Source organism: Nannospalax galili, unplaced genomic scaffold, assembly GCF_000622305.1.
Source record: "Nannospalax galili isolate Female #2095 unplaced genomic scaffold, S.galili_v1.0 scaffold142, whole genome shotgun sequence".
Classification (NCBI taxonomy): domain Eukaryota; kingdom Metazoa; phylum Chordata; class Mammalia; order Rodentia; family Spalacidae; genus Nannospalax; species Nannospalax galili.
In genome coordinates, this window is record NW_008348793.1 from 1446143 (window position 1) to 1454533 (window position 8391).

The 8391-nt window shown below is 41.2% G+C and overlaps 1 protein-coding gene across 1 annotated transcript in view; it reads left to right on the forward strand.

Annotated features, from left to right (window-relative positions):
• The window catches only part of Synpo2 (synaptopodin 2), a 207579-nt gene that overhangs the window by 116046 nt on the left and 83142 nt on the right, over positions 1–8391 (forward strand). The window lies entirely within an intron of this gene.

Here is an 8391-nt window from a genome sequence, read left to right on the forward strand (position 1 = left end):
TATTTAATTTATTTATTTATTTATTCATTTATCTATCTATTTATTTAGGGGAGGTCATGTGCCAAGGTGTTCTTGTGGTCAGAGAAGAACTTGCAGGAGTCAGTTCTCTCCTTCTTCCCTGTATTCTCATAAGAGTGAGAAGGGCAAACAACACCTTACTATTATTGTAAGACAGTTTCAACCTCTGCACAGGACCTCCCCACAGCCCTTGAACTCATGCTGAGACCTGCTGGTCTGGGGAGTAACTTAAGCTTTCTCTCTCCATCCCTGATCTACTCACCAACGCCAACGTCATAAATGCATTTGATCTGGAATTGTTTGCCTTTGGGCTTGTGGTTACCTTATAGGTTTGGAGCTCCTGAACTAACTCAGCAAACCTTTTCTAACCTTCTGAGGCTGTGCCTGAGCTTTCCGTAGTGACACTTTTCTAACTGTCCACCAAGTTTGGGGCCCTGACTGTTTCAATTGAGTCAGTTTCTGTTGCTACTCAGATCTGAGGCATCTTCTATCTAGAAGGAAGTTCTGCCAGCCTCTGAAGCAGAGAAAGCATTCTGTAGTCTACCGTGAGTGGTTTGGGGAATCTAGATTCATTTTGAGACTTAGAGAACTGGTTCCACCCATTTACCTGCAACTTCATGATTTCGTTTTTCTTTACAGCTGAGTAGAATTCCATTATACAAATGTACCACATTTTCATTATCCATTCATTGGTTGAGGGACATTTAGGCCGTTTCCATTTCCTAGCTATTGTGAAAAGGGCAACAATGAACATGGTTGAGAACATATCTCTGTAGTAGCACATAGAGTCCTTTGAGTATATACCAAGCCATGGAATTGCTGGACCATATGGTAGCTTTATTTTTAGTTTTTTAAGAGTCCTCCACAAGGAGTTTGGGGGAGGTAGTGGGCGTGGATTTGATCAAAACACCTTATATGCATGTATGAAATTCTCAATAAGTTTTTTTTTTTAAGTTAAAAAAAAAGAGTCCTCCACACTGATTTCCATAGTGGATGTGCCATATGCAATCTGGCCACAGTGAATGAGGGTTCCCCTTTCCCCACATCCTCACCATAAATTATTGTCAGTTGTTCTCTTGATCTTAGTCACTCTGACTGGGGTAAGATGAAATCTTAAAGTAGTTTTAATTTGTATTTCCCTAAAACCAAGCAGAGTAGAGCTGTGAGGCAATAGTAGACATGAGAACCTAGTGTTAGGCCCTAGATGGTAAAGCAGCATGAGAAAAATATGCAGTGCATGTCAACACAGATTCATATAATTATTAAAGAAGAGACTGAAAGCAGAAACTATAGACAGAGAGAGAGAGAGAGAGAGAGAGGTAGATGGTAGATAGATTGATTGACAGAACAAGAGAGAGAGAGACTCTTTAAAGGGAAAAGTCAACTTGGGTGCGGTGGTATATGCCTGTAATCACAGCCACCAGGGGGCGGGGCGCATGGCGAGGCAAGAGTATTGCATACCCAAGGTCTGCCTGAGCAACTTGGTGTCACCCTGTCTCCAAATAAAATAGAGACTGGGAAGGGAGCACAGGAGTGGGACCCCTGTCTAGCATGCACAACAATAGCAATGAAAACAAAAAAATCCACAAGTGGAAACAATCCTTTACGAGGTAGAAACACAGAAGTAAACACAGTCGTAAAAAAAAAAAAAAAAAAAAAACCACCATAATTTTAGTGGACCAAAATTTCTTAGAAACTTTCCCTTCAAGTAGATTTGTCTTATTTTTTGAGGCTTTTTAGCTTTATTTGGTTTCAGACTCAACGGTAGAAACACACTGCGTTGGATCTATTGTCACAGGCAGCTGGGCAGCACATCTGCGTGAATCTCTGATGTCTAATCACTCAGCACTCTAGTCTCGGATCTACATATTTGCTGAACACTGGTGTGTAAAGCTGCAGCCTCCCTCCCTCCCTCCTGCTGCATCTTGCTCTTCAAACACAGTTCTCTTTAGCCCATAGACTCAAACGATTCATGCAGCCCCCCAGGTAGCCTTCAATTTAGGAAAATGTTTCTAAGTGTCTGAGAATCTGCTTCATTGACTTTAGAGGCTTGTCTCCTCCTGCTTTTCTTCCTCCCCGGACCCTTTTTATTTAAACTATTTTTCTAAAATCTGAGAGTATCAAATGAATGTTTATTCTGCTCTGATGGTGAAAATGTATCCAATTAACAAATGCAATTCCAGGGCCGCAGTGACAGAAGCAGAAACCATGATTTATAACCTCGCTCTCCTCCAGTCCTGCCATTGTCTCTGAGAGCTGATTAATGTTTCCCTCTCTGTTTGGGTCAAACATTTGGTCCTTCTGGTCCAGCCTCGACACTGTATTAGGCACTCTCTACCAAGTAGTTTTATGGAGACTCTAATTTCCTTCCCTGAGGTGTAGCCTCTCCTTACGTTGTTTGAACTGCCCAGAGGATGAGGCAGATTGCCAAAAAATATACCAAGTTTAGCAGTGGCATCAGTGACAGCTGGAGCACCACAAGACCTATAAACAGACTTCTTACTCATCCCCAGGCCTGTGGGCAAGGCAGGGCCAAAGCGACTGGAAAGCGCCCTAGGGGAGCAGCTTCCTAGGTGACTCTCCAGAATGTCAGAGGAGGAGCTGTTCTCTGAGCAGAGTGCATCCTGACAGGAGAAATAATGGAATGTGACAGAGAGCGAGAGTGGGCGGAATGCAGTTGGAGCATGGTTGGGTCAAGAGATAAGCTGGGAGAATGTAGAGGTCTGAGAGCTAAAACCACTTAAAGGCTCTCACCCGGCATCTCCTCATCCAGCTAAAAATAATATTTTCTTTTTCAGTAAAATGCAGCCCCAGTGACAGTGAAATTGTTCAGACACTTGGCAGGAAATGACATGTGATTAACATTGACTGTTGGAAATCTGGAGTTCAAAATCCCAGAGCTGCATGTTCTTTGTTTAAGAATTTAGTTGTTTGGGACTGGAGAGAAAGCTCAGTGTTTAAGAGCACTGACTACTCTTGCAGAGAACCTGGGTTCAATTCCCAGCACCCACATGGCAGCTAACAACTGTCTGTAACTCCAGTTCCAGGGGATCCAACACCATCTTCTGACCTCAGTAGGCATTACCTGACACAGGTGCACTTCCATACATGCAGGCAATATACTCAGACACATAAAAATGATAAATAAAATACTTTATAAAAGAAAAGACATATACAAACAATATATTCGGCTGTTGTTTCAGACTCCTTCCAGGTAAGAGCAACATCTTTGACTTCCAACATAGTTGTCCACCATCTCTAAGCACTGTGAACACTCAGTACTACTATCTCATGACCTAAATGCCATAATTACTGAAGCTATTAAATTAGATGATCCCAGCCTACACTGCTCTTCTGTGAAATTCTTTAAACATGTGCCTTCGCAATGACTCAAGGTCCAGTCTGGTGGTATATATTCAATGTACATGGCCCTGGTTTGCATAAGGACATACTCCTCTATACGCCTGTGTTCCCTTTTCATGGCCATCCTCACTCTCATGGTCCCTTGGTTCCACAGACACTTCTACTTTCATATATACACACACAATTTTATGTTTCAATAGAAAAATCTAATATGTGATTTTTGTCTTTTTAAAAAATATTTATTATTTTTATTTTGTGTGTACAGTATAACCTACATATATGGAAGTGCACCCATGTCTGACAATGCCCACAGAGGTAAGAAGAGGGTGTTGGACTCGAACTGGAGTTAAGGATGGTTGTTAGCCATCATGTGGGTGCTGTGAATCAAATCCAGGTCTTCTGCAAGAGCAGCCAGTGGTCTTAACCGCTGAGCCATCTCTCCAGCCCCAATGTTTATCTTTTGAGACTGAGCTAATTTGCTCAGTGTGATTATCTCCAGCTGCATCCATTAATACCATAACTCTGTTCTTCTTTATGGTCTAGAAATGTCTTGTGTGTGTGTGTGTGTGTGTGTGTGTGTGTGTGTGTGTGTGTGTTACATTTTCTTTATCCATTCCTCTGTTGATGGACACCTAAGTTGGTTTCATTACTTAGCTATTATGAATAGTGTCACAATAAACATGGATGTGCAAATATCTCTGTGATATGTTGGCTTAGAGTCCTTTAGGTAAATACCCAGGATGGTGTAGCTGGCTCATATAGTATATCTACTTTTAGTTTTTGAGGAAACTCCACACTGATTTCCATAGTAGCTGGACTAGTTTACAATCCAACTAATCAGCAATGTTGTTTTTTTCTCTTGATGACTGTGAGTCTGACTGGGGTGAATGGAATCTAAATGTATTTGCGTTTCTTTCTGATGGCAATGACGTTGAACTTTTTTCATAGGTTTATTGGCTATTTATGCTTCATCTTTTGAGAACTGTCCATTTCATGTGCCCATTTATTTACATGATTTTTATTTACATGATTTTTATATTTTTGATTTGCCTGTGTTGAACCATTCCTTCATCTCTGGGATGAAGCCAACTTGATCACGGTAAATGATCTTTGATGTAGTCTTGAATTCAGTTTGCAAGTATTTTATTGAGAATTTTTGCATCTCTATTCATAAGGGAGATTGTTCTATAATTTTTTGTTGTGCTTTTTTCTGGCTTGGGTACCAGAGTAATACTGGTTTTGTAAAATGAGTTTGGAAATGTTCCTTCATTTTCTATGAAATAATTTGAGAAAGACTGTTAGTTCTTTTTTTTTAAAGGTCCAGTAGAATTCGGCTATGACTTCACTTGGGCCTGGACTTAGGTTGGGAGATTTTTAGTTACCACTTCAATCTCATTCGTTGTTATAGATCTGTTTAAGTTGTCTATCTCTTCTTAACTTTGATAGGTTATATGCATTAAGAAAGCCACCCATTTCTTTTCAAATTTCCAGTTTAGTAGACTATATGTTTTGAAGGCATGTCAAAAGGATTTTGTGAATTTCGTTGGTAGCTTTTGCAGTGTCTCCCTTGTCTCTAATTTGGTTCATTGGGGCTGTGTTCAATAGATTTCTAACCAATAGAAAGAACTGGCTAATTTTGCTAAGGGTTTGTGCATCTTTTTTATCTTTTCAAAAAATCAGCTCTTTGAAACAAAGCTATTTCTTAGAAAAAGTAATTTAGACAAGATGCTGTTAGGTATTTGGAGGAAAATAGAATATCTCAACTTGGGTGCACACTGCTCTCCAAGCTTAATGTGTCTTTAAGAAGAACGCAGGCACAGCTTTCTGTTTGCTATCCGCCTATCTGCGAGCTATTTCTCTCAAAACCCCATGAGATAGTTCTAGCGCTTCTAATTTTACAAATATGAAAACAAAATTTGTAGCTAAATAACTTGCATAGTCAATGAGTGAAGGGGGAATTTGTGAACCTGGGTTTAGCTGGTTCCACAGGCCCTGCATTTACAGTGGCAGTGTATGCTTTCTAAGCTCCTGAGCCAAACTGTAGGCTTCATCCCTTAAGCTACACTTCTGTTCATTTGGAGGTGCTGAGGGTTAAACCCCATAGTCTTGTACATGCTTCCCATGAAGCAGGACTGCCAGCCCTTGCTTAGATGTGAATCTTAGTTCTTTTCCTCCATAACTATAATAATTGGTACAAATGGTACTTGTTCTCACTGTACTCAGTTTTATCATTGTAAAGTGGAGGGTACTGACAGAATCTGTCTTGTATCATGTGTTTGAAGAATAAATGCACTTGTGTACAGAAAGCACAATAAAGAATGCCTGAAACATACTGGACATCATAGAGGGTATGCTTCAGCACTGCTATGAGAAATCACTAGGTCTGATTTCTCATGCACACACACACACATGCATATACACATATACAGAGACATACACACGTGAATACACATGTACACACATGCAAAGGCACATAGACATAGATGTATATACATATACAATGATTCACACATGCATACACATGATTATGCACATATACACATAAACACAGATACACACGGACACAGAGAGACACATATGTAACACCACACACACATACACATACATATGATGACACACATATACACAAAGACACATGTCTACACACATATACATACATGCATATACATATATACACACATGCACACACATACAGATATGTACACACAAGTACCCAGCTATAAACACAGAGACACACACATGCACATACACATACACATATAGCTAAATTCATTAAGTCCTAAGCACATTCTTCCCTGAACTTGCTTTCCTGACTTAGTTGATGGAATTGTCATGCAACAAGCTTTTTATCTAAAACGTTTCATATTCACATAATATTTCATCATTGTTGTTGGTCCTAAAGTTCTGTCATTCATCTTGAAAAAGCGTTATAAACATCTGACGATCCTGCAGCCCTGGCCACAGCCCTAAGTGTGACTGAGTGCTTCAACTGTGAGCAGTACAAACTGAGCTGTGCTCTAAGGGTATAGTTCAAAGACCTATGATACAATATTGCAAACTATTTCATTAATATTTTTATGTTAATATGTTAAAAGTATAGTATTTTGAAGACATAGGCTTAAACATATAATAGTACATTATTTTCTTTCTTTTTGGTACTGGTACTAGATCCTTGCACATGGTAGACAGAAACTCTACCACTGGACTGTGTCCCCAACCTGTTTTTGTTTTTGTTTTTGTTTTTGTTTTGATAGAGGATGTTGCTAATTTCCCCAGGTTAGCCTTGAACTCACTTCTATTGTTGCTCAGGCAGGCTTTGAACTTGTCATCTTCCCATTTCAGGGATTATAGGCCTTGTGCCACCAGGCCTCACTAAATATAATTAGGAAAATGATTTTTTCCTGTTTCTGTGTTTTTAACATGGATCCTGAAAGTTTAAAATCCCACCACATGGCTTACATTTGTGGTTCATATTATACGTCTGTTGGGTAGTACTGGACTGGACTTTCCCACACGTCTTTTTCATTTGTCTGTCAGTGCAGCTAATCTTGTTTTCTTCTGTCTTGTGTAGATTCCTTTTTCCACACTGTTACTAAAAGTGATGGTGTGAACACAGATATGACCCAGCCTCTTTCATACCTAAGAGCCCTTGCTAACTCCTGTTATCTATAATGGGAATTCCGGACCGTACCACTTCTCTGCAAACGTTCCATCCCGGTCTTTCTGTTGCTGTGCCTTGCACCTCTTGCTGTAGAAACCCTGAGCCATGCTGATTCCTGGGTCACTCGCACTATTTAGTCTTTACGCATGTTGCTCCTTTTGCTTTGAATACTCTTCTCCTGTCTCATCATCTTGATGTTTTGTTTCTCTGCCAAAATCCACCTCAAACACCAGCTCCTCTAGGGAGGCCTCCCAACAAGGTAAACATCTGTGTCTCACAAGGGCTGTGTTCTTTTGCATACTTTTGGGATTGCCTTCAACATGTGTATAGCTTAGTTCCAACTGCCACACGTAGGAGAGTGCCCAAAGGCAGAGGGTGTGATTGTATCTTATCCATTTCTGGATTGACACGCAAGAAACCGTGATTGTCTAAAGAGAAGGGTATCACTCTTAAAGAGAGAGAGACATTTTTATAAAATAAAGATAAGCATACCACTAGGCGTAAGACATGTTAGGAGAGAGAGAGAGAGAGGGACAGGTCAAGGAGAGATTTGTTTTCAGGCTGAGAATTCAATTAATTTTGAAATTTGGAGTAAATGGGGGCAACACGGAGCAAGGCTGACTGCCTGAGCTGCTGAGAACTCTTCCAAGGTGGCCTTGCCTTTGCCATCGTAGCCCAGCCAGGGCCTGACCCGCAAGCAGACTCTGAAACAATCGTGTCACTGTCCTCATCCTAACGAGAACACTAACTGCTGCCCAAGGACAAAAAGATAGGTTAAGCTAGAATTCTGCTTTCGGTTCTAGAAAGAAAAGTAGAATCAGATGGACACGTCTGAAGGGTGCCCTTTCTGGGTGCTGCATCTTCGCTTGCTAGCAGTGGCGTGACGCTGGAGTGTGGGACACAGACTGGGCCCCTGGGCCTGCAGGCCTCACTTCCACAAGCACATGGCACCCACCTTTGTTCTGGGGCAAGGGAGACCTTGGTGCAGATGCTTTCTCTTCCTGGCAGAGCTTTCATGGGCACTGTTTGCCTCCATTTTTTTTTTTTTTTCTAATTTCTATTTCTGGACAGCCCATTGAGAAAGACACATTCTTTCCTTAGATAAGTTAATGCTTTCCATTGGGCTGTGATGGCTTCAGCTCAGCCCATTTCTATGAGGCAATTCGGAACATTACTGTTCTCACCTAGCTTTTTGTTGTCAGAGGTGAGCCTCAGAAGGCAAGCCCTTCCTCTTACTGCCAAGGTCTCAGCCATGCCAGATCCCTGCCATGGTGCCATTGTCCTGGGGATCTGAGGGGGACGAGGCAGTGTTAGACTCCTGAGCGTGCGGGGGGGGGGGGGGGGGGGGG